At 34.5% G+C, this 24,435-nt stretch overlaps 1 non-coding gene across 1 annotated transcript; it reads right to left on the minus strand.

Moving 5' to 3' along the window:
- Positions 1 to 1,207: 1,207 nt before the first annotated feature.
- Positions 1,208 to 1,313, minus strand: LOC128773165 (U6 spliceosomal RNA). Its single transcript, XR_008417446.1, has one exon. It is a non-coding gene; the product is annotated as a U6 spliceosomal RNA (small nuclear RNA).
- Positions 1,314 to 24,435: the final 23,122 nt, after the last annotated feature.

Raw genomic sequence — 24,435 nt, forward strand, 5'->3', positions numbered from 1 at the left:
GAATTTTTTTTACCTATTTAACATATTTTTTTGTTTGACAATATGACACACACTACTGTTTGCTATTTCATAATCATGACAAAAAGCACTATATATCTCTAACTTTTCATAATTGTTCATTTATATTTCAAATATTCAGAAGTGGGCGAAACATAAATCTTCTTTCAAAACAATTTTGTGGGAAAATATAAAGAAATTCCTTAAAGATTTTAAGATGCTGAAGATCTTATCTGTTCTTTCTCTTTGAGAAAATATGTCTAAAGAAATTAGCAGAACAAGCAGGATGTGCCCAGCAACATCAGTAACCTAATCAGATAATCATAACCTGATATGTCCTGGGGATGACACAGGAGATACAATATCACGTATCTTCATTATAATTTTGACACACGAGGTGAAATGAAAGAATTAAAAAGAAATCCAATTGTCTGAGAAGCGTACTTTTGTTCTGACCATGAAAATAATATAATCCACAGAGGAAATTTATACTGAATTAACATATTGAGTAAGTCAAATCTGTTACCTCACACCCTTAGGACAAAGGGTAGAAAATGGTCACCGGAAAAGTTTTAAAACACAGTATTTTGTATTTTCTGATGCTTCTGATTCTAAGAAGTAATGATTATGTACTGTATTTGATAGCAAATAGTCATAATTATCGTTGTGGTATAATTAGGTGTCCCTAGACTTTAAATTCCACTATCCCAATGATCAACAGATTTTTGTGTGATTTCTTGCTTAAAGTAGGTCAAAAAACGCCTGAGAGGCCACCCTTTAGGCCAATGTCTATAATAAATGTTTCTAACAGCGCTCTTAAATCTTGCCAGTCACCTAAAAAACAGTATTCTACTGCTCACAAGTAGGGCTGACCAAGTGAGTAAAAATAGCTCAAGCACTCCTTAGCAGTCAAAATGTACCACTCAAAATCCACGTCTTACAGAATCCATGCCACGAACTAGGCTGTTGACAAAGCTCAGCCCAGTGTATCAGACCTCAAATGTAACCTAATTCACTATTCCAAATCAATAGCATTGGAAAATAAAACAAAAACAAAAACAAAACAGAGTTTTCTTTATTGTTATTCAATGGATACACTTAAATAAAAAAACACCCCTTAGGAGTTGATCATAAAATCAGTTTCCATCTGAATGCATTTTTCTCATGGCATAATGGTTTTCAAAATCTTTAGTGATGTAGAAAATATTTTTTAAATATGAAGTACTTTACAAATTTACATGTCATCCTTGCACAGGGGCCATGCTAATCCTCTTGGTATCATTCTTAATTCGTGTACGTGCTGCCAAAGAGAACACATTATTTCTCTTTTTAATATACATCTTGCTTTTTCTATATACCATTATGGAAGTATTCAAAAACGCTTGTAGAAAATTTTGATGTATACTTTAATGTTCTTAAGTAATTTTTATTTTGATCATGTTAGCAGATAGAAAAAGTTGACCACCAAATGAGTTAACCTTTACATATCAGACTAGAAATTGATTCTCAAAGTAAAGTCTTTATGGTAACTTGGTTTGATAGTTTTTTAAATTTCTTTCATCTTTTTTTAAGCTTATTTATTTTAAGAGAGAGAGAGAGAGAGAGAGAGAGAGAGAGAGAGACAGCATGAGCAGGGAAGGAGCAGACAAAAAGGAAGAGAGAGAGAGAAGGGGGGGTGGGGGGATGGAGAGAGAATCTCAAGCAGGCTCCACCCTGTCAGCACAGAAACCAATGCAGGGATTGAACTCATGTACCATGAGATGATGACCTGAGCCAAAATCAGGAGTCAGATGTTTAACCAACTGAGCCACCAGGTGCCCCAGTTTGATATATATTTTTAAAAACCAAAGACTGCTATATAGAAGTATAGGACATATACATTTGATATACAGTAAGCTAAGGTATGCTGGCAAAAATAGATTAATATAATTAAGTAATAACTAATATAGATATTAGTTATTAGATAATTTGAGCAGATAACTCAAGCTACTTTATGAGTAGGTTAAGAAGAATAGTTTTTTGGTTTTCAAAAATATGTATATATTGTACAGGACGTCTACTTAACGGAGAAAATATAAAAATATTCAAGTTATATTGCTAAATGTATCACTATTAAGCACCTTGAAATTAAGATGTTTCCCAAGGTAAGCAAAAGGTAAGGAATTAAAAGAGTTATTATTCAAATTGATAATGGTGCTAAATTTTTAGAAGAACATAAAAACTAATGCTTCAATGTCCTAATAAATAAAATATATATTTGATGTATTTTGCTCTATAAATATTTCCTAATGGATACAGAGATACCAAGGCATTACTTTGCAGAAATCTTGAATAATTCCTAAAATTAGACTTCCAACTCATTTTTGAGCTGGCAAATGACAGGTAAGTTTGGTTTAAAAAAAAAAAAGTATAGGGGTTGAGGGAAGCTGACACTAAAAAAGAAGGCTTACTTGTACTATTTGGAGCATTTGTCCTATTTTGAATACTATTAAGTATGAGTAAACAGTTCTTGTTTCTAAATACTATACATCTGGTTCCACAAGCTAGAAAATAACTCAGTATCATACCTGGCACAACATACTTGTTTTCCATGTCCATGTAACTCAATCCAAACCTCTTAATTGTACCAGTTAATCCCGCTCCTAAGTCAGTTCACTTCTCCAATTCTACCACCACAAATCTAATTCAAGTGACCTAAGTCAAGTTTCATCTGGACCACTGAATGACTTAATAAATGACTCCCACAAATCTACTTTTTCCTCTTCATCACTATCAATAATGAAAAACTATTTAAAAAGTCAACATCTTTAGACCAAAAACTACTATTCTTTACATCTACTATAAGATCTACATTCTACATCATGCTTGTGTTTGTCACAGTATCATCACACATGCCATTTTGGTGTGGGATTTTGTCTGTTGTTTCACTATTCATTTCCAGGAGCCTGAGAGAGTATCAAACATATGCCAAAACTCAGTAAATGTTTTCTGAAAAAATAAACATTAGGTGAACTTGGAGCAGAAATCAATGAAATTGAACACAGAAAATCAATAGACAAACAACAAAACCAAAAGAGTGTTCTCGGAAAAGATCAGTAAAATCTATAAGCCTCTAATCAGGGTAACTTAGGGAAAACAAAAAACAACAACAACAACAACAAAAAAAAAAAAACAGGCACAAATTAATAATACCAGTAATGAAAGTAGAGACATTACTACAGATCTCATAGCCATTAAGAGGATAATAAAGAAATACTGTGAAAGACTCTAATACCCATAATTTAATAACTTAGATGGAATGGACCAATTCCTGAAAGACACAATTAGCCAAAGCCCACAAAAGAAGAAACAGACAATTTGAATAGGCCTGAACAAATCTCTTTTACAAGTTCTTTCTAATCTATTAAACAAATTGAATAAACAGTAGCAGGCCCAGATGAGTTTACTGGTGAATTCTACCAAACGTTAAAGGAAGAAATTATATCAATTCTGTACAATTTATTCCAGAACATAAAAGTAAAGGATTATTTCCTAACTCATTTTATGAGGCCAGAATTACTGTAACAACAAAACCAGACAAAAGTATTATAAGAAAACTACAGACTAGTAGCTCTCATGAACATACATACACATTTCTCAACAAAATATTAGCAAATGTAATCCAACATGTATAAAGAATTATACACCATCACCAAATGGGATTTAAATGAAACTAGACATAGATCTGACACTCTTCATAAAAACTCAAAATAGATCACATACCTAAATGTGATCTGTACATGTGAAACTATAAAACTGTTGGAAGATAACATAGGAGAAAAACTAGATGACTTTAGGTATTGTATTCTTTTTTATATACAGCCACAAAGAAAAGACATAATTGATACACTGAACTTCATTAAAATTAAAGACTCTTCTGTAAAAGACAATAGAAAATGAAAAGTCACAGATTGGAATAAAACATTTGAAAAAGACATGTGATAAAGCACTGCTATCCAAAATATACAATGAACTATTAAAAATCATCCATGAGAAAATAAACAACCCAATCATGTTCACCACATCATTATTCACAATAGCCAAGATATAAACAATCTAAGTGCATGCTTATGGATGCATGGATAAAGAAATCATAATTATACACACACATATACATGCACTGAGACATTATTTAGCCTTAAAAATGAAAATGATCAGGCGTCTGGGTGGCTCAGTTGGTTAAGTGCCCAACTCATGATTTTTGCTCAGGTCATGATCTCATGGTTGAGGAGTTTGAGCCGCACATTGGGCTCTGTGCTGACATCACGGAGCCTGCTTGGGATTCTCTCTCCCCTTCTCTTTCTGCCCCTTCCCAACTCGTCCATGCACACACAAACACTCTCTCAAAATAAATAAACTTATAAAAATGAAAATGATCTTGCAATTCACAATAACATGGATATGTTAATTAGCTTGACTACACTACTCATTTCACTGTGTATATCAAAACATATTATACATCTTACATAGTTTTTTTTAAAAAAAGGACAATTACACAATTAAAACATTAGCTTAAAACCTTTGTAGACACCTCATCAAAGAAGACATATAGACATCAAATAAGTGCATAAAAAGATGCTCTATGTCGGGGCGCCTGGGTGGCGCAGTCGGTTAAGCGTCCGACTTCAGCCAGGTCACGATCTCGCGGTCCGTGAGTTCGAGCCCCGCGTCAGGCTCTGGGCTGATGGCTCGGAGCCTGGAGCCTGTTTCCGATTCTGTGTCTCCCTCTCTCTCTGACCCTCCCCCGTTCATGCTCTGTCTCTCTCTGTCCCAAAAATAAAAATTAAAAAACGTTGAAAAAAAAATTTAAAAAAAAAAAAAAAAAAAAAAAAAAAAAAAGATGCTCTATGTCATGTCATCTGGATAATGCAAATTAAAACAAAGATACCACCACATACCTATTAATGACAAAAATCCAGAACACCAACACCAAATGCTGGTGAGTATGTGGAGCAACAGGAATTCTCTCACATTGCCATTGGGAATGAAAAAATGGTAAAAACACTTTGGAAGACAATTTGGCTGTTTCTTGTAAACTTACCCTTATCCTAGAATCCAACGGTTGTGTTTCTTGGTATTTACCAAAAGGGTTGGCAACTTATGTCCCCACAAAAAACTTCACATGGATGTTTACAGCAGTCTTATTCATAAATGCCAAAGTGTGGAACCAACCAAAATGCCCTAAAGTAGTTGTATCAATAAATAAATAAACTGTGGTAATCTGGACAATGGAATATCATTCAACCCTAAAAACTGAGCTATCAATCCATTGAAAGACATGGAGAAAGCTTAAACACCTATTATTCATCAAAAGAAGTCAACCAGAAAATGCTACCTACTGTATGATTCCAACTATATGACATTCCAGAAAAGGCAAAAAATATGTAGACAGTAAAAAAGATCAGTAATTGCCAGAGATTAAGATGGAGGAAGGATCAATTAGTCGAGCAGAAGATTTTTAAAGCAATGAAAATACTCTGTATGATACTATAATGGTGGATACTTGTACATTTCATGGGTTTGGACAAATATAACAACACCAAGAGAAACCCCTAATATGAATTATAGACCGTAATAATGATGTGTAAATCCATCAGTTATAACAAATGTATCACTCAGATGGGGAATGTTGATAATGAGGGGAGACTATGCATGAGTGGGAGGCAGGGGGCTTATGAGAAATCTCTGTAACTTCCACTCAATTTTGCTTCGAACCTAAATCTGTTCTAAAAAATAGTCTATTAAAAATGAACTTTAATATCCTTTATTATTCTAATATTAGATAACTATTGGAGGAATGCAATTGTTCTTTACTTTCTAGATTGAAGAAAACATGCCCAATGCTGCATTGCTAGCAGCACCACACAGCAGTTTAACAAGTGACAGGCAGAGGGAAGAGGACACAAGGAGAAGTGGGGGAGAGAGGGACAACAGGTTCAGAAATAGAAAACAGAGAAATTAAATTAAAGCAATTTAGAAACCTAAATAAAGGCCTGACCAATTCAGAAATGGGGAGAAATTTAAGGATAATGCCTAAGAAAAGAAACACTATTGTTCAACTTCAATTGGAAAACTTCTGGTAATGAGTAACTTGCAACTTGCTACAACACAAGATAGAATTTTTTATTTTTTTAATGGAACTCATTCTTACAATTAGCTTACCTATAACCTTCACTCACCAGGCTTAATTTCACACTTTGAAGCTAAATAAAAATCAATCTAATTCTACTCCTACATAGTAGTAGCTTCTTCCAATGATAACTATTATACCCCTGCTATGTCTTGTCTTTCTATTTGTTTACAATTCCTTCTAATGTTTCCAGTAGGATATAGTTTCTACTAATGTCTCCTTCCTATTTTGTATTTCCACTCTTCCAGTTTGCCAATTAGCCCAATTCCTATAATTTAGTGATTTCCTTTCTTCATAAAAAATATTTTAAAATAAACCTTGGTTACCTTAGTTTACATGGTAGCTTTGCCATACAACTAAATTGTATTGACTTTATGTATCTATTAGATATTGAGAAAATTAACCAAAATTTGGAAATAAGGTAGGAGGAAGGTATGACTCTCAGAGTCATGATAGGACAATGTTTAACAAGCTGAACTGAGAATTATTCAATCCTAGGAGACAATTCACCTTGTGCTTGGCTTAGCTATTTGTTGTATAATTGGAGCCCAGAACCTGTGAAATTACATGTGAATTTCAATTTTTGTCAGAGAAGAATGATAAGGCCAAGGTTTGTAGTATGATTGATTTGTAAATATTAACCAGATCTATATTTATCAATCTTACCTCAATATTTTAATGTCTATTACTCACTTTTTCACATTCTTCTTTGAACCAGATTTACCAATTCACTATTTTCTCATTTATAAAATAAATACAGCTTCAGCATATGCTAACTTGATAAGTACATAAGAGTCCTTTTCCAATTCTTTGAAAATTATATTTTGAAATCTATGGTAGTTCCTTTAGAATGCCTTAGGGAATTTGATTGTAGGGGCCAATAAACTGTGTTGCCTGAAAAGTGCATTTTACCGACTATTTAAGCCCACAAGTGCTTTTTTTGTTGTTTTGTTTTTTTGGGTTTTTTTTTTTTTTTTGGTCCCTGAAGGCAACAGAAACAATAGAACTTGATCTTCACTGATTCTTTCCTCTCTTGTCAATCTCTCTCTGTTGCTTCTGGTTCTTAGCTAAATTTGGTATTGGTTTAGAATTATGTATGATACATAAGTTATTCCCCATTGGTGGCAGCAGTGATTGTGAATTATGTTTTATTTAATGATCATTATATGGCTTATACAAACCTATTTTCTGTCAGTCAAAAAACAATAATAAAACAAATGTTTGCTAGATTTGTTTTCTTTTTTGTGTTTTTAGCTTGTTTTATTTTTTTAAATTTTTTAATGTTTATTTATTTGTAAGAGAGAGAGAGAGAGAGAGAGAGAGAGAGTGAACGAGGAAGGAGCAGAGAGAGAGGGGGACACAGAATCTGAAGCAGGCTCCAGGCTCTAAGCTGTCAGCACAGAGCCTGACATGGGGCTCGAACCCACAAACTGCGAGATCATGACCTGAGCTGAAGTGGGATGTTCAACGGACTGAGCCACCCAGGTTCCGCTAGCTTATTTTCTATATGACCTCATTAAAGAAAATATTTCTGGACTCAGGAAGATAGCCCTTTGAACCCTAAATTATGAGTTTTCCCTGCTTCTTTTGTCTTGACCCACTGTTGAGATTTAAGAATTAGAAAATCATTTACTGGGGCATCTGGGTGGTTCAGTCGCTTAAGCATCTGACTTTGGCTCAGGTCATGATCTCACAGTGTGTGAGTTCGAGCCCCACATCAGCTCTCTGCTGTCAGCACACAGCCTGTGTCAGGTCCTCTGTCCCCCTCTCTCTGCCCCTCCCCGACTCATGCTTTCTGTCTCTCAAAAATAATTAAATATTAAAAGAAAAGCATTTACCATTTGAGTGTGAAATATTTTTCTATCTTCGAAGGATAGAAACAAATAAGATTATAAAATCTCTTAAACAGGTCTATTTTGATTGGTTTGGAAAGATTAGCACGTGCTTATAAATTCAAAATAAATATAATATCCATCCCAATTGTCAAGAATAAATTTTTAATTTAACTTCTAATAATGTAAATGTGCTAGCCTTTTAAAAATCATTCTAACAGAAACTGCTACTCTAGCAACCTTTTTATATAAAAAGGCAAATCCATTCAATCAAGATGAATCCTTAGACCAACCAGATGGTTTGAAATTTTGATTTGGAAACAAGCCAACTTAATAGGTTTTCTCTGATTTTATCAGTTTGAAATATAATACAAGTATTCAATGGTTTTTGTTTGTTTTTTAATAGGAGAAATAGCTATTTCAAAATTTCTAAACTTCTTACACTGGTTACGATCAAATGAGCTAATTTAATTATTACACCATGTCAAAGATTGAAAAAAATGCATGAAACCAGATTTCTGAAAATACTTGTAATAATTATGCTTAGCAGGATGTTAACTTCAGAATTCAATGTCCTTAATTTTAAAGCCTTGCATAATACTGAGTTCATTAGTAAGTAATCTTTGCATATCTAATATTGCCTAAGATAGACTACTGAAAAACAGTTTTAGAAAATAGAAAGGGGTGTTTCTTAGCTTTATATGTTTATTAATGCTTATACCTGGTCGAAATGTGATGTGGGTAGATAAAGGTGATCATTAGGTAGGAACATAAGCTTTACTACTTTGCTAAAATGCTTGTTGCATAACAGAGAATTTTCAAATACACTGTTCGATGTTTCAACTCCCAATGTCCTCTATGAAATAATAGGTAATTAGGTTCAGTGATAGTTAACATGGGTGATTGAATATATACTGGAAATAATGGCAAAGAAACACAACTGTGTACACAAAGTAATGGGGTATCTTTTTGTTTTTCAAGGAAAAAGAGTAGTTTTGTTCTAATGAAAAGCAGCTTTGATAAAAATTACTTTCATTCTGTCTCCTTACTTTTCATAATATTGTTATTCACATAAGTACAATAAAACTTAAGCCTCCTCTATACTAAGATATAATTGGTCAAACTGATTTTATAATAGTCAAGAGCACACCTGGAGTGTCATGTTTTGTAACAAGCTAATAACAAGTCTACCATTAATTGAAAGGGACTGTACTTTACACATGGAACCAACACCTCAAAATCTCTTCAAGAAAACAGGATTGTCATTGAGTTTCCAGGGCCCCAGCTTCTCAGGTGGTAAACAAGGTGACTCCCTTGCTAGGAACTATAAAAAATCTGAGGCTCTCCAGATATTGCTGGAGAAATCTGGTGAAGAGAATTTCTTTCACTTGGATTTTTAAGCCTCGGGACAGAATAAATTGTAGAGGCTTTTAAGTGATTTCTAAATGAAATTTCTTGAAAGAACTTAATTATCTGGCTTCCATAGTTACTTTGACACTATATAGTTAAAGAAGCTTATATAGTCAATTAGCAACTCTTGGTAAATCTGTGCTAATAAGCAATATTACACAAAAAAAGAACAACCTTTTTGTCATCAAGACTGCTTAGAAATTTATTACCAAAATGATAGTACTGTTAATAAAAGTTATTCAAACATCTAAGGCAAGGATAAGCTAACTTTTTCTTAGAGTATTTTAGGTTTTGCAGACCATACAGTCTATATCACAACTGCTCAACTCAGCCACAAACAGGGAATCAATTGATGTGGCTGTGTTCCATTAAAACTTTATGAAAACAAGAAACTGGGCAGCAGGCATAATTTGTTGGCCTTCGATCAAGGGAAATACACTCGTGTTTCTCTTTGTTCTTTTCTATAAAGCAAAGGCATAGGTTCTGTGAATTTACGTGTTAATTTGCACCTTTCTGTTCAGCATCAAGGATAATGTCCAAAGGTTATGGTTATATTGCCTTGTAAGATATTAACCATTTGTGTATCTAACCTAGCGAGCTCCATCTTTTAACGCTTTTTGGGGGAAGACTATATCATCCTTATTTCATTAATTTTCATTTGGGCCAGATTTACTGTTTTGCTAGGTCCTTCAAATATTTTCGACATTTTGCTCTGTATCTCTGAAAGAATGGTTTAAATTTTTGAAAACGATACATGGACAATATGAACTATGTTGGTGCTTTTTGAATCCTAGTTCTGCCTTCTTAGATATTGTAGATTCTAAGTATCGAGTTTCTCTCAGATTTTGGTCATCCTTAGTGGTAGGATCTGAGGATTTCCAAAGAGTGTGGCCTCTCATCTCTGGAGAAAATTAAAATGTGATTATCTAAATGTGTCCAGACCAAAACGTTTGAGACAAAGAGTCAGGGACCAATTATATTGTTTCACAGTACCTTTATCCCCTATTAAATATAATGCTAAACATGTATATTTTTCTTGCATTTAGTCTTCTACCTAAGGGATTTTTTTCAACTATGTGAATAACTCTAAATCCTAAATTTCCATTATTTTATAGGCCACTTGAGGCAGTAAACAGAGATCAAGCCTGTTCTTAGAGAAGAATCTATGTAGGCCTAGTAGAGAATGGTTACAAAGAGAGAAACTTCTTTAATTACTTTCCCTCATGATAGAGAATTTGAGCCTTTGAACTATCCAATACCATTTCTCTTAAATTATTAAGGACACCGAGGCAAGATGCACTCACAGTTAAATTACTACATTTAACTCTGAGCACAGGATTTCTGAGTGACAGGCATGTCAAGTTCTTTATGGTTCAGAAACCTATAGACCATAAATATAAAGCTTCATGAACTGATAACCATAATTAGAGATTTAGTCCAGTCATAATTCTAGAATCTAGAGCACTGACTGGGATCCCTTCCTTTTTACAAGAAGTTTTGGTGCTCTGCCCTCTCCCTAGCAGTAAGTATAATGGCTTCCATCTGGCCACTATTCTGCAACAATGGAACTAATACAGTTTTTGCTTTAAAGGTTGTTTCCCAATGGATTGTACTCTACAGTGGGAGTAATTGTTACACTTGCCAGTCAGAAATTGAAAAACTTAGCTACGTATGGAGGACAGTGTTTTCTCCAGGGTTTCAATACTATCACTCTTTTGCTTTTTACTCCCTTTGCTGCGTTTTCTACCATGAACTCTAGCTTGGGGCAGGGTAGTAAGATTTACAGTCCTGTTAAACTAAGAAATGTCAGATTCTCGGCCACCCAGTGTCATTAGCCACAGGCAAAAAGAGCTTTTCTTCAATAGGTTGTATTTATTTCTTCCATTTTCAGAGAAGCTGTCTAGAAGAAGCTAGTCTCCTTTTTGGAGTAACTTACTGAAAGCCACACACACACACACACACACACACAACAATTGACACATTCCACAATATTGGCATTTCTCTACAGGATTTCCAAAAGCCTTAGTAGCAGAGAACTAAAAATCTGAGAACCAAGTGAATTTGCATGAACATGGCAATTTAATTTTTCCACTTTATAACAGGTGTCACTAATTTCTCAAGTAAGGTTTGGGAGAAGCCTCATTCTGTATTCTTTAGCAAATAACCCACAGTTTAAATGTGTTCTAATTGTAATATTCCATTTCCAGGGACCAATTTCAGAATTAAAACTCTTTTAGTTCCAATTAACTCAAAGTGGCATAAGCAAAAGTGTTTCATTACCTTAAAATTGCAAATAATTTAAGATTGTTGCTAGAGTTCTGCCTCTCTCTCAGTCTAGAAATTCTCTTTTGTTGGTGATATTCTAAGTTTCCCTCATGATACAAAATGGCCACCAGAAAACACAAACCCATATTCCTCTAGTTCAGCACTGGCAGAGAAAGGGGCTTTCCTGTTTGCAAATAGTTCCAAAAGTATCCCAGTCTTCTGCTTGTTGTCTGGCTGATTCAATCAGCTTGCCCGCAAGATGGAATTCTCTGACTGGAAATGTCTAGCCCAGGCATTACCAACACCATGAACCAAGAGTAGAGTAGGAATGGTTCCATGTAAAAAAAGTAATGGTTCTTTTACAAGAAAGGGAAAAATATATATGTAGTATAAACACTTATAACCTGTTGAAGCATGTTGAAAATTTTAATAAATTTGATTTCTATTGAAATTTTTTGTAGGCCTATAGTGACTTTAGTAAACATCAGTTTCTTTTACAAATGTTTATAAACCATCTACTGAATAATCTCAGAGCTTTATTAGGTTTGCCATTAATAGCTTGTAGAAAATTCTTTTCTTTCTGAAGTTATATATTTCTTCCTCCATAGTTTTTAACAATGACTTATATGCAAGCGTATCTTGAAGTTCTCAATAAATGAAAAAAGAATTGAACTTGAAACCGCTATGTGGTCTCTTCTTGTATCCAGTGTGTCATTCTTTCTTGGTTTTTTCTTAAACACATTTAGACTAGAGATTAAGTTCCTGTTTAATTGTGTTTTTCCACTTATTATTTTAATATTAGATCTTCAAGCAATAGAGTTCTCTGTCTTCTTTCTCTTCACATAGTTAAAACACACACATCCTTCTTAAAAAATCATTTTCACAGGCTTTTGGCACAGTCTATCATTTAGTATTCCTGACACTATAAATGTCACTTGTACATCTATATTCTATCTAGGCCATTTGTTCCAACAGTGATGCAATCTCGTAAAATCTGTGCTCCTTTAAAATCCTCACAGGTTTGATTTACTTAGTTGATCTCTTACATTTCACTTCTTTATTTGGTAATTTGTAATAAAACTGAAGTATTTCCAAGTTTTAGAAATCCTCATTCTCAAAAACAAAATTCCATTTTGAGTGTAGTTCCTTAGTCCTAAATTACGGAGCTTATGTCTGCCTATTTCTAACAGGCTCTCCTTTAAGTATTATAAACTTAAAGATTACATGATTCCATTTTCTCATGGTGCTTGTCTGCTCTCAGCATTACTCCAGTAAGGTATTATAATCCAACATAAATACCACAGCTTTAATAGTTTCTATTCTTCTTACTAGAATGGTTGATAACTTAAGTATTGACTTACTTGATGCCTTCATGTTCTTCTCCATAAAGTGATTGTAATATTATATGCATCTTGGAGGTGTTGTGATGATTAAATATAATAACCTGAATAGAGTACTTAGTATGATACATGGTAGTGCTTAATAGGTGGTTGTCTTATTATTGTTACTGTTATAGTTTGTTAGATCTTTTTCTTAAAGTTATCCACGATGGAGGCATTAAACAGTTAAGAGACATTTTTTTCCAATATTACCTATTCTTGAGTTTAATTTCACCCAGTAGAGATCTTCCATTCACAGAGCACTACCAGCTCACACTACTTTTGTCTTCCTTCTAAATTCCTTGCATCTGTTCTTATCTGAAGACGGTTTTGTTTTTTAGAGGATAAAACATGCCACTCTTTTTTGAAAGACAGGAGTCCCTTCTATCGCCTCCCTATTTGAAAAACAATATAGCCAATACAAGAATTCTACAACAATGTTTTTTGCTGTTGTTGTTTCCTTTTCTTTGTTTTTCCATTCACCAATTTCTCGATTATGGTTTACATCTTTTTTTCTCATTTTTTTTTTCTTGTTTTCACCCATCAAGTCATTCTTCCAAAAGTAAAGGAACATTTCATCCTCCGTAACATTTTGGAATCAGAAAGACGTTCTGGGAACATTGAAAATTTTCTATCAATGTCAGGGATTGGTGCCTGTCATTTTGAGTTATTTCTCTAGTTTGGATCACCACAATTGTCCCCTATTATCTCCATTTATCTTGACTTCTTATTCTTCACCCTCCCAGAAGTGTTATTTTTAAAGGACCAGTAGGATTATGAAACTTAAAGTTTTTAAAATTACACCTTTCCTATTCCTACAGATCAAAGGTCAAAGTCAGTGCCCTGAGAAAGAAAGCCCTCATAATTATACTTTATGGTCAAATAACAAATGCATGCATACCTACCATACTGAAATGATTACTAACCTATTTAAGTACCCAGTAGACTTGGTTAATGAATGTTTGTTTGTAGGCTTGACAATAGAGTGGGTCATATCCAACTCTTCTGATTATAGCTGAATGTACTAGAAATAACGTGTGTGCCGTGGCATGAAAAGATGGCCTGACCCAATCAGATTTGTCTGACAATGTAAGATTTTTACATTGAGGAGTAATACAGTAATCCATGGAGAACTCCACTAGAAAGTCACGTTGGGTCAAACTGGGAAGGCATCAGCTATATGTGTACAGAGAAAATAACAGCATAGGAAGTCCATCATAAGAAAGAAACAGAAAGAGGTTCAGGCTCAGAAGTTTAGTCACTGAGGACACCCAGACAGAGGCAGACAGAGAAATATGGACAGGCTGCCTTGATTCATGACACTTCCTGGATGCTATTTCACTGAGACTTTTGTGCCTTTTTTAAAATAAGTTTTCCCTTATTTCTTGAGCTAGTTTTAGTAGGTTTTTGGTCTCTTCCACCGAAAAAGTCTTGACATGAACAGGCTATTCTTAGTCACCTTGTATTTTTTCCCCTCTGGCAAATTTTTCTCCCCTTGTAAAACTCCTACTTTTATGTCAAAGTTTAGCTCAAACATTGCCAACTCTATGAATTTATTTTCTACCTTCTTGGGCCAAATTGAATTTCTGTCCCCAGCATGACTGAAGAGTACTATGTATTTTCTTATACTATATATGCTGTATCACATTTTAATTGCTTAGCACTAAACTCACCTGGCCATGCTTCAATTTCTACATCTGTAAAAAGTAAATACTAATAGTATTTCTTGTCAGAGATTTTTAGTTGCAATTAACTTATTTGGCACATGTAAAACACTTATAAATTAGCCATCATAGTAGTACTGACTTTCCTATCTAGACAATATTAATTCTGTTAGTGCTAGTCTCTGATATAATTTTCTCGATCAGTAAGTTAAAACTATTAAATATTTTAAATTGTATCTGTTTCTGTGTAATTGTACAGGTGAATAGATAGGTATAAAATGATCAATACCTATGGCCAAGTATAAAGTTATAACTAAAATTGATTTGGGTGGAAAATAAGGACTTTTTGTAAGACTTGTCGCCACTAAATTTTTATCCTAAAATGACTAGGAAGAACTGTGTTGGTTAAAACCTACTTAATCCATCATATAGCTTGGTTTCCATAAAGCAGAGCCAAGGACAATGGAGGGTTGGACATCTATCTTTTAATATGTAAATACAGAAGCACTTAGAGATATTTAATGTGGAATGGTACTTCAGTCATTTCTTTGAAAATTCCATTTTTATAAAGTACTGAGCCAGTTTGTCATAAGCCCAAGTGTAACAATGCCCAGAATGACATTGTATAATAAATAGAAAAAAAAAAAGTGCTATTCCTTGACAACTGAGTGCATTCCCACTGTGCTTTAGCCTTTTGCTTGTATTATTAGTGAACTCTGCTACTTCTTTTGTTACAAATTCAGAAATAAACATGTAACACTTCAATAGAAACAAAAATTAAAAGAAATAGATTAAACTGATTAACCTGCTTCTCTGACCTTGATCAGCTGGGTTAGTTGTATTCTATTGAAATGTCCTTGGAATAGCAAAATGAACACTGTTTCCCAAATCTTGTGTAGCTTGTAGAAACTGGCAAGAAACTATTTTATTTAAAGTTCAAACAACATTAATGTCAAAGAATTGTAGATATCAAAGTCAGAGAAATTATGCATCTTATATGTCATAAACCTGTAGCTGTTCTGTGCATTAATTGCCATGTTCGTTAGGAATAGTTTGACTCTTAGTAGAGGAGGCTAGGAACTGATTAAAAGAAACATCACTCTGAAAGTGGTTTTAAAATTAGGGCTTTTACTTAAATATTCCTCAGAAAATAAATAGAAGTCTGCCAGTAGGCATAAAAAGAAAAAAAAAAAAAAAAACAGCCCAGAAAAAATAGACCTCCGTTAAGAATCAGAATAGTTTTTGGAAACCTATGCCAGATAAAGTAATATTTATTCTTCAGCAAAAACTCATTTCTTTAAAACTTCACAGTGACAATTTTTCTGTTTAAATTCAAAGGCCATAATAAGGGAATACCAGGTGAGCGGCTTCAGCAAAAGAAATTTGCCTACTCAGTTTGGAGGCCAGAAGTCCAAAAACAGTGTCAGCAGGGTTTGCTCTTTCTGAAGGCTGTGACAGTGGGGACTCCTCTAGGCCTCTCCCCTTGGCTTGTAGACAGCCATCTTTTCCTTATCTATTTGTATCCTCTTACCTCCGTGCATGTCTATTTGTGCGCCCAAATTCCCCCTTATAAGCAGACCAGGCATATTGAATAAAGGGGTTTACCTTAGTCCAGTATGTCTTATTTTAACTGTATCTGCAATGACCCTGTGTTGAAACAAGGTCCTGCCCTGAGCTGCAGGGGTGGGATGGAGTTGGGGATCGGGGGGCTGAGGTACAACTTCAATACCTGAATTCTGCTGGGACACATTTCAACCTATAACGCCTTTTGCTACCAACAGTCATTCCTTTGCCAATAGCCTTTCTCTCAGTGTGGTTACATGTGCCCTTCACCTATGAGCAATTCAAAACACATTCTTTAAATTTCCATCTTCAGTAACACAAATTGCTCAGAGTAAAGGTGACAAAACTTGCCTCCCAGTTGACCGTCACTCAGTAACATACCTCTAATGACAAGGAGCTTGCCTTCACATTTTTGGTACCATCTTGCTCCGTGTTTTTCTAATGCGTGTTGCAAAAAGAAAGCCCAAAACTGCTATTAACTGCCCCTTAAATATTCTCTTTAAATGTAGGCTCACTAACAAAAGCCACGTAAATCCCCATTTTCCTTCCCACCCAATACCAAACTCAACCTCTACATCTTTCAGATTCACTTTCCAGCCTTTACCCACATCTACATCCTAGTTTATCTCTTTCCAAGTACTTTTAAATCCTGTCCTTTCAGGGAACACCAAGTGCCAACCTGCCCACTTCTTCTTTGGCAGTTCCTTTTTGTTCCAGCTCTATTTTCGTTTGGAAATTTTTCATGAGGTCAGTTTTCTTCTTAATTCAATAGTCTTGAAGGTGCTCTTAAAGTTTTAAACATTTAAAAGAAGTTTAAATTGTATAGGTAGAGACACAAAGTTAATGTCTTATATGACTTCTAGTGGTAATTCAAGTAGCTACTCTTTAGAAGCACATAAAAATATGTATGTGCATGTGTATATATACATATATATGTAACTTAAAACATACATTTGGTTATCTTTCAAGGAATGAACATGGACTCTTATTTTCTTCTATGACAGACAGTTCATGGGTATGATACTTAGCTACTTAACTCCTAATCATTGATCTTTAATCAGAACTTTTTCCTGGTTATTTTTCAACTGAATGGACCAAACACAAAGGACAGTAATACTCAGCTGGCCTTTCAACTCTAATCCAAGGTCTACACCATTATTTGAGTTATCCTTTATAAAGTTCTAGTCTACAAAACCTACATTCATTCTCTCAACAAATATTTATAGATTACTCTATGCCAGGCATTATTCTAAGTGCATAAAATAGAGCAGTGCAATAAACCCCTGTGTTCATGATATTTAGGATTCTATGGGAGAGACAATACATGTAATAAGTTAATTATATATCAGGAAGTGATAATTGCTGTGGAGAATAAGAGATGAAGTGTTAGAAACCATTTTAACAATTACCAAAAGTCAAAAAACAAAGATTGAGAAATTCAACTACAAGAAAAATGAGAAATCCCAAATGAGAATAAAACACCATAAATGTCAAAACACAAATAACAAACTAGGTCAAAAGTATTTGCAGTATATACAAATACATGATATCACTTATACAAAGTGAAATTTGGGGGGCCTGAGTGGTCCAGCCGGTTAAGTGTTCAACTCTTTAATTTGCCTCAGGTTCGTGAGACTGAGGCCCACATCTGGCTCTGCACTGACAGTGCAGAGCCTGCTTGGAGTTCTCTCTTTCCTCTCTCTCTGCCCCTCCTCCACTCACTCACACATGCGAGCTCTGTCTCTCTCAAAATAAACTTAACAAACAAACAAAAACACAAAGTTTTGGGGGATAAGCTTAGGAATCCTCTGGGCTTACACCAATGAGTTAACAAGGCATAAAGAAATACAGAGCCATAAAATGCTCACGCCTGAGTTTGGGTAAACCAGAATGGAACCCCAAGAATAGGAGGGTGCAAAGGCACCCCAAGAATAGGGAGGCACAAAGGTTCCTGGAATAGGGAGGTGCAAATGCACCCCAAAATACAGAGGGGATGCAGAGCCCCCAGAATAGAGAGGGAGATGTAAAGCCCTAAAATAGGAATGGGTCCAAAGGTGTCCAATACATAGGTATATGAAATAAACAAGACTACATATTCAGATTGGAAGCACCCCAAATTTAGTACCTTAGCAGAAAAGCTGCTTTCACAGGAGGATAGGGCCAGGTTAGGTAGATTGGTGAATTCGCCTATGGACCCTTGCGCTGCAGGCAAAGCAGCCCAGAGCAGAGCTGGTTAACAAAAGAAAAGGTGCCTTGTTAACCCTGAGGTTATTCCTATTCCCTGTCTCATCCCCTAGACTAGCTACGTCAAACAGACACGGCGCCTCCTGTCTGCCATTAACAACCATCTGCCCATCTGCCTTGCACCAGGATTTTGTTTTATATTGACTCTAACCCCAAACACTGTATATCTTCAAAACCTCCCTTTTCCTCACGTCCCCAAGTTAATGTTCCCAGTTTCTTTGTCTCTCTGTACACGCCCATCACGTTTGTAAGCCTTCTGATCTGAATAAATACGGGGCAAAGACCCTTATTCAGGGCTCTTGTCTTTTCCCGGACATTAGCCATCTCTTGCTTTTCATCCTGCACCCTGCTCTCTTGCTAGACAACAGAGAACTTTAGACTTAGAGTCTACGACACAAAGTGAAATTCAAATCAAAATACAAAGTGCCTTAAATAAAACTAACAGGTTGAAAAATTCTATTAAAAATTGAATTTCCAGGGTACCTGGATGGCTCAGTCATTAAGCATCTGACTTTGACTCAGGTCATGATCTCACAGTCCATGAGCTTTAGCCCCACTTTGGGTAAATCGCAAGTTCTGGGTGAGCCTAGCTTGTCTGTCTGTCTGTCTCTCTCTCTCTCTCTCTCTCTCTCTTTCTCTCTCTCCCTCTCTCTCTCTCTCTCTCCCTCCCTCCCTGCTCCTTGCTCACTCTTGCCCTCTCTATCTCTTTCTCAAAAAAAAAAAAAAAAAAAAAAAAAGAATTTCCAAAAGTTGAAAAGGTCTATAACAAACGTAGTTGTCAGGGCTGTGTGGAAAGTTTGACCTCATGGACGTATAAAGCGGTACATGGAAGTATAAAGTGGTACATGCCTCGTTATTCTATCTGGCAATTAAATTACACAAATTTATTCCACAGCTATATCTCTTACATAAGGTGACATATATCCACATTATTCCTTGCAAAACTGTTTATCTTAGATAGGATACTTTTTTTTAAATTATGTATAAGGAACATATTAATAACATACATGGTTGTGTCTCTGAGAAGGTAAAAGATGAATTGTGGGTAAATGGTGAAAAATAATCTAAATCTACACTACCATTAAAATCAAAATGATTTCAATAATAGCAATAATGGTAGTAATAAAAGTAAAAATAAATCACTTAAAAGTGTAGAGGATTAGACCTAGCTGGATATGGACAAGGTGGGAGGGAGAATTTTCTGTTTACTTCACAATGCATTTTTACTTTTGAACATGCAAATGTAAGAACTATTCAAAAATTCTAAGGAAAAAAGCATTTATTATTTAATCTGAGGACCTTTCACAAAATAACATACAGAGAAAATATTCCCTTATCAAAAAGTAATGTCCTTCCTAAACCAATCACTTACTTTTAAAATGTATTTCTCGGGGCACCTGGGTGGCTCAGTCAGTTAAGCGTCCGACTTCAACTCAGGTCACGATCTCCTGGTCCGTGAGTTCGAGCCCCGCGTCGGGCTCTGGGCTGATGGCTTGGAGCCTGGAGCCTGGAGCCTGCTTCGGATTCTGTGTCTCCCTCTCTCTCTGCCCCTCCCCCATTCATGCTCTGTCTCTCTGTCTCAAAAATAAATAAACGTTAAAAAATAAATAAATAAAATAAAATGTATTTCTCAAAACCCTGAAGTAAATCCTAAAGAAATACAGAATTCTCCTAAGTATACATATGCCATCAGGGTATGGGAATATTTGAGAAGTATACAAAATGTATTTAGTAATTATCACCTTGATTTTCATGTGTTAACTTCAATACTCAGTCTGTTGATTTTATTCCACAAGATAGTAGTATCATGAAAATACTGATTAGTCCCTGTCATAAAGTGTGACTGAAATTTGCTTTGGTGCATAGGATTTCCATATTTTTCTTTATTTTTCCCTTTACTTTCTACACATGATTAAACTGCTCCCAACTCCAGTTCCACTACTAAAGGTTGTCCTTAACCTTTTCCCTTAAGTACAAATGGACATATTGGGAAACACCAACATAATAAATAGCTGATATCTCTTGCTCAGCTTTATTTGGGAATAAATGGATGTATCCCTAAAAATAGCCTTTTTCCAAAATTGTTAGGCAAATATCAAGAAGTACAAGATGGCATTAGGATGAATACCTGAATATAATAAAAGCAAAAGTCAGGTTATAAACTCTCCTTAAGTTGTCTAAATTATATTTGCTGTTTGATACAAAAAGTATAACATTGTCTGATGTGAACTTTAATATGTATGTGTACATGAGGTGTCTGGGTGGCTCAGTTTAGCGTCTGACTCTTGATTTTGGCTCAGATCACGATCTCACAGTTCATGGGTTCGAGCCCCACACCACCATGGAGCCTGTTTGGGATGGGATTCTCTCTCTCTCTCTCTCTGTCCCTCTCCCACTCTCTCTCAAAATAAATAAACGTGTATGTATATATATATTTATACATATATATATGTATATATGTGTGTGTGTATACATATATATATATATATATATATATATATATATATATAATGTGTGTGTGGGTGTGTGCGTACATAAAGTATGTATGTAGAAGAAATTTTTAAGACCATTATATTCCAACCAAGAGAGGATAAAAGGGACTTAAAATAAGGTTTCTTCACTCAATCAATTGAAAAATAGACACCAATAGATCTTTGTGGAGGTAGAATAGTTATGTTCTTTAATGGCAGTGGTAGTTACAGGAATCTGTATGTATGATGAAATGGCATAGAATTTTATGACATTGAATCCATGTAATTTCCTAGTTTCCTATTGATATTGTCCTACAGTTACATAATATATGTTTCCATTGGGGAAACTAGATGAGTGTATTACACCTTTCAACTTTGTTACTTCCTCTAAATCTGTTAATTAATTGAAAATAAAAATAACTTATAATACATATTTCCTGAAGGGGCTGACCATGTTTTCATTCTTCTAATACACACAAAATTTGTGCAATGTTTGATAGATCATTCTTCAAAATTTTTAGTGTGCTGTGCACAAATAGAAATCTGCCTGTTTTTTTACACATGTAGAATTGAAACAGGCAGCTTAAATGGTAAATGTAAGTCAATACATGAGTAATGTTAAAAATTTGGCTTTCAATCTTCATCAATACTTACTTAGCTAGTATCATTTTTTAATTTAAAATATTAATACATGTTATTTTTGTTAACACTTTTTTTAAGAGAATGTTATATTATACTGAATTTACTCAGCTTAGAAAAAAGACTCCCAAGAGAACTTCTATATTAAGCTAAATACATAGAAAATATACATTAGCTTGTGTTAGAAACTTAGAAGCCTCTTGCCCTCAGAGATGTCTATGTCAACAATTTCATTTCCAACTTTCCACTTATATTTTATTTTTAAATAATTTTTCTAATCCTGTGAAACCATTTAGACCAAATAGGTTTTTAAAAATCCTATTGAGAAGAAATTTGTTTTAGTAAAAAATTCATTTTATTGCCCCATGTCTCTATGTGTCAGTTTATTAAATTGCAAAATTAGTTGATAAAGAGCACCACAGTTAAGATATCCTCTAAAATTGTTACCTGATTGTCTCCTACTGAATTAGATTTTCTCTTCTTCTACTTAGTCATTAGACCTTGGTATATTTTGTTTTAATAATGTAGTACTGCTCTGCATTTACTTAAGTTTTAATGCTTAATATGAAGATGTATTAATTATAGACTTATAAATATAGCAATAAATTTAATATACTTCATATTTTATTAACTTGCTTCTTGTTGATGTTAGGCTACCAAATTGAAATAGCTTAATATTTTAGCATTTCAATACATGAAATATACAAATACACTTATCCACAGGGGTGAAAAAATTAGAAGGGTCTTGTGAAATACTTATACAGTAATTTCTGATCACATAGATACAATCTTATGTCATCTTTATTGTAAATATCTAGTAAGTCAATAACAATGTCAATGATGTTTTATACACATCAATTGTGAAAATGAATTTTTAATTACTTTTATCACACAAAATTTTTATTTAGTTTTAGATCTTAAGGCTAAACATGAGACAAACAGAGCTGTGTAAGTCTCCCTGTGATATATCCATATGCAGTAAGAGGCAAGCCTCTGGCAAAAGGAAGTTGCTTATTAAGCTAAAAATAAATTTCCTCAGTCTCATACTTTTGTGTGTGCTGGTAGTAACACAGGGCAGAATTAACACACATACATGCACACACAAATTAAATCTTCCAATTAGATATCAGATATCAACTTTAAGATAATGCTAAGATTTCTCCCATCAACTATCATTTAGCTATCTGGAATCAATCTTCTATAACAGTATGATCAGAGTGATCCCTTGAAAAATAATGTGATCATCCAAGAATGTATCTCTATAGAGAGAAGGATTTACTATAGTGCTAGGATTGAGATTTCCTGAGATAATATCAATTAACAGATACAGATACAACAAAAAATGATAAACACTAAAGAAAATTAAGTTAAGTAGACATTTAACAGAGGTGTATGCTTAACAAAATAAATAGAAGTGCTAAAATATAATTTTAATATTATTGAGGACCTACAAAGAAATGGTCTGTAATTTGTCAGGAAACTCATATCACACTCACTCCAATAATAGTAATTAGCAAGGTTGATAAACCCCTATTTCTAGTAGAAAGTTGTAGGTATTAAAAACAAGGATACTGAACATTTTTTTGTTACTTTTAGGAAAATAGGATTTGGGACAATCAGAAATTCAGGATCTTTGCATTTAGACCTATTTCCCAACACACCTCATCAGGAGAAGGTCACCTGTCTTAAAAGATAATCCCATAATGTCCATGATGTGACAGAAAAGGAAATCATTAGATTTAGGGAATTTAAGTTTTATAGCTGAAGTTTCAATAACACTACCAGAGTTGAATAGGTCCCAAGTGTCATATTAAAGAGTCAGTATAAATGACTAATTCTGTGTGGTGAAAACGCTGATGGGTTTCTTATACCAAGCTATCTAAAGAGAGGGGGGATGGTCAACTCTGGAGAATTGCTTCATTGTACTCATTGGGGAAGTGGAGCACCTGAAGGTGTGACCATGCAGAAACATTTTGCAAGGAATAACACTGTGAGAGAAACTCAGCACTATTAACCATTAATATCAGTGTCAATGGGCAGATTCCATGAATGAAGCAAGGTTTGCAATTAGGTCCTTAGGGTACAACGGGTAATATAAATAATGTCAGATGTGGTACATTAAATTTAAAAGTACTGTCGTTTCCATTTTAATCCCTACAGTGACTCAAGTCTGCTTATTACAGCCTCCTACCATCCCCTTGAAAATAAGAAACAGGGAAACCTCGTGATGGGCTAAGGAAAAGAAACACAGATTTTTTACTCTTGCTGACTGTAGATCATCCCTGGTTGACTCATGCTATTTCTATTTTTATAAATAGTCATGATCAAACAGATATAGCAACTTCTCATTTAAAAATAAAACTACCACCACCAACAATATATGAACAAAATTTGGGGGGGGGAGGGATCGCTTTTCATAATTTTCATTAGAGAAGGATATTGAGTCCCAGTGCACATAAGAGAACAAACCTATAGGTGTATTTTGATGGAAGACAAATGTTTGATACTTGTTCTGGGGCAGGTAAAAAAGGGGTTTACAAAGTCCTGTTTCCTGATCCTCCAGTTTGCTTCCTTTGTAGAAAGCCTTAGTGGCAGGCAAAGAACTGTTTGATTAACCGTTGAGTTAAGCCTGAGGGAGCACACTCAGGAGTCCTTCTCTGGCTAGCTCTTCTAACCTGTCTTTCTCCTATTATACCTGCACATATTGGCTAATGTCCATTAATCACATAAATTGGGAACAATGGATTTTGGATAATTTTCCCCCTTTCTCATAAAGGGAATAAATCATTTCAGACAACATGC

Source organism: Panthera pardus, unplaced genomic scaffold (assembly GCF_024362965.1).
Source record: "Panthera pardus isolate Hobbes unplaced genomic scaffold, ASM2436296v1 HiC_scaffold_24, whole genome shotgun sequence".
In the NCBI taxonomy this organism is placed as follows: Eukaryota; Metazoa; Chordata; class Mammalia; order Carnivora; family Felidae; genus Panthera; species Panthera pardus.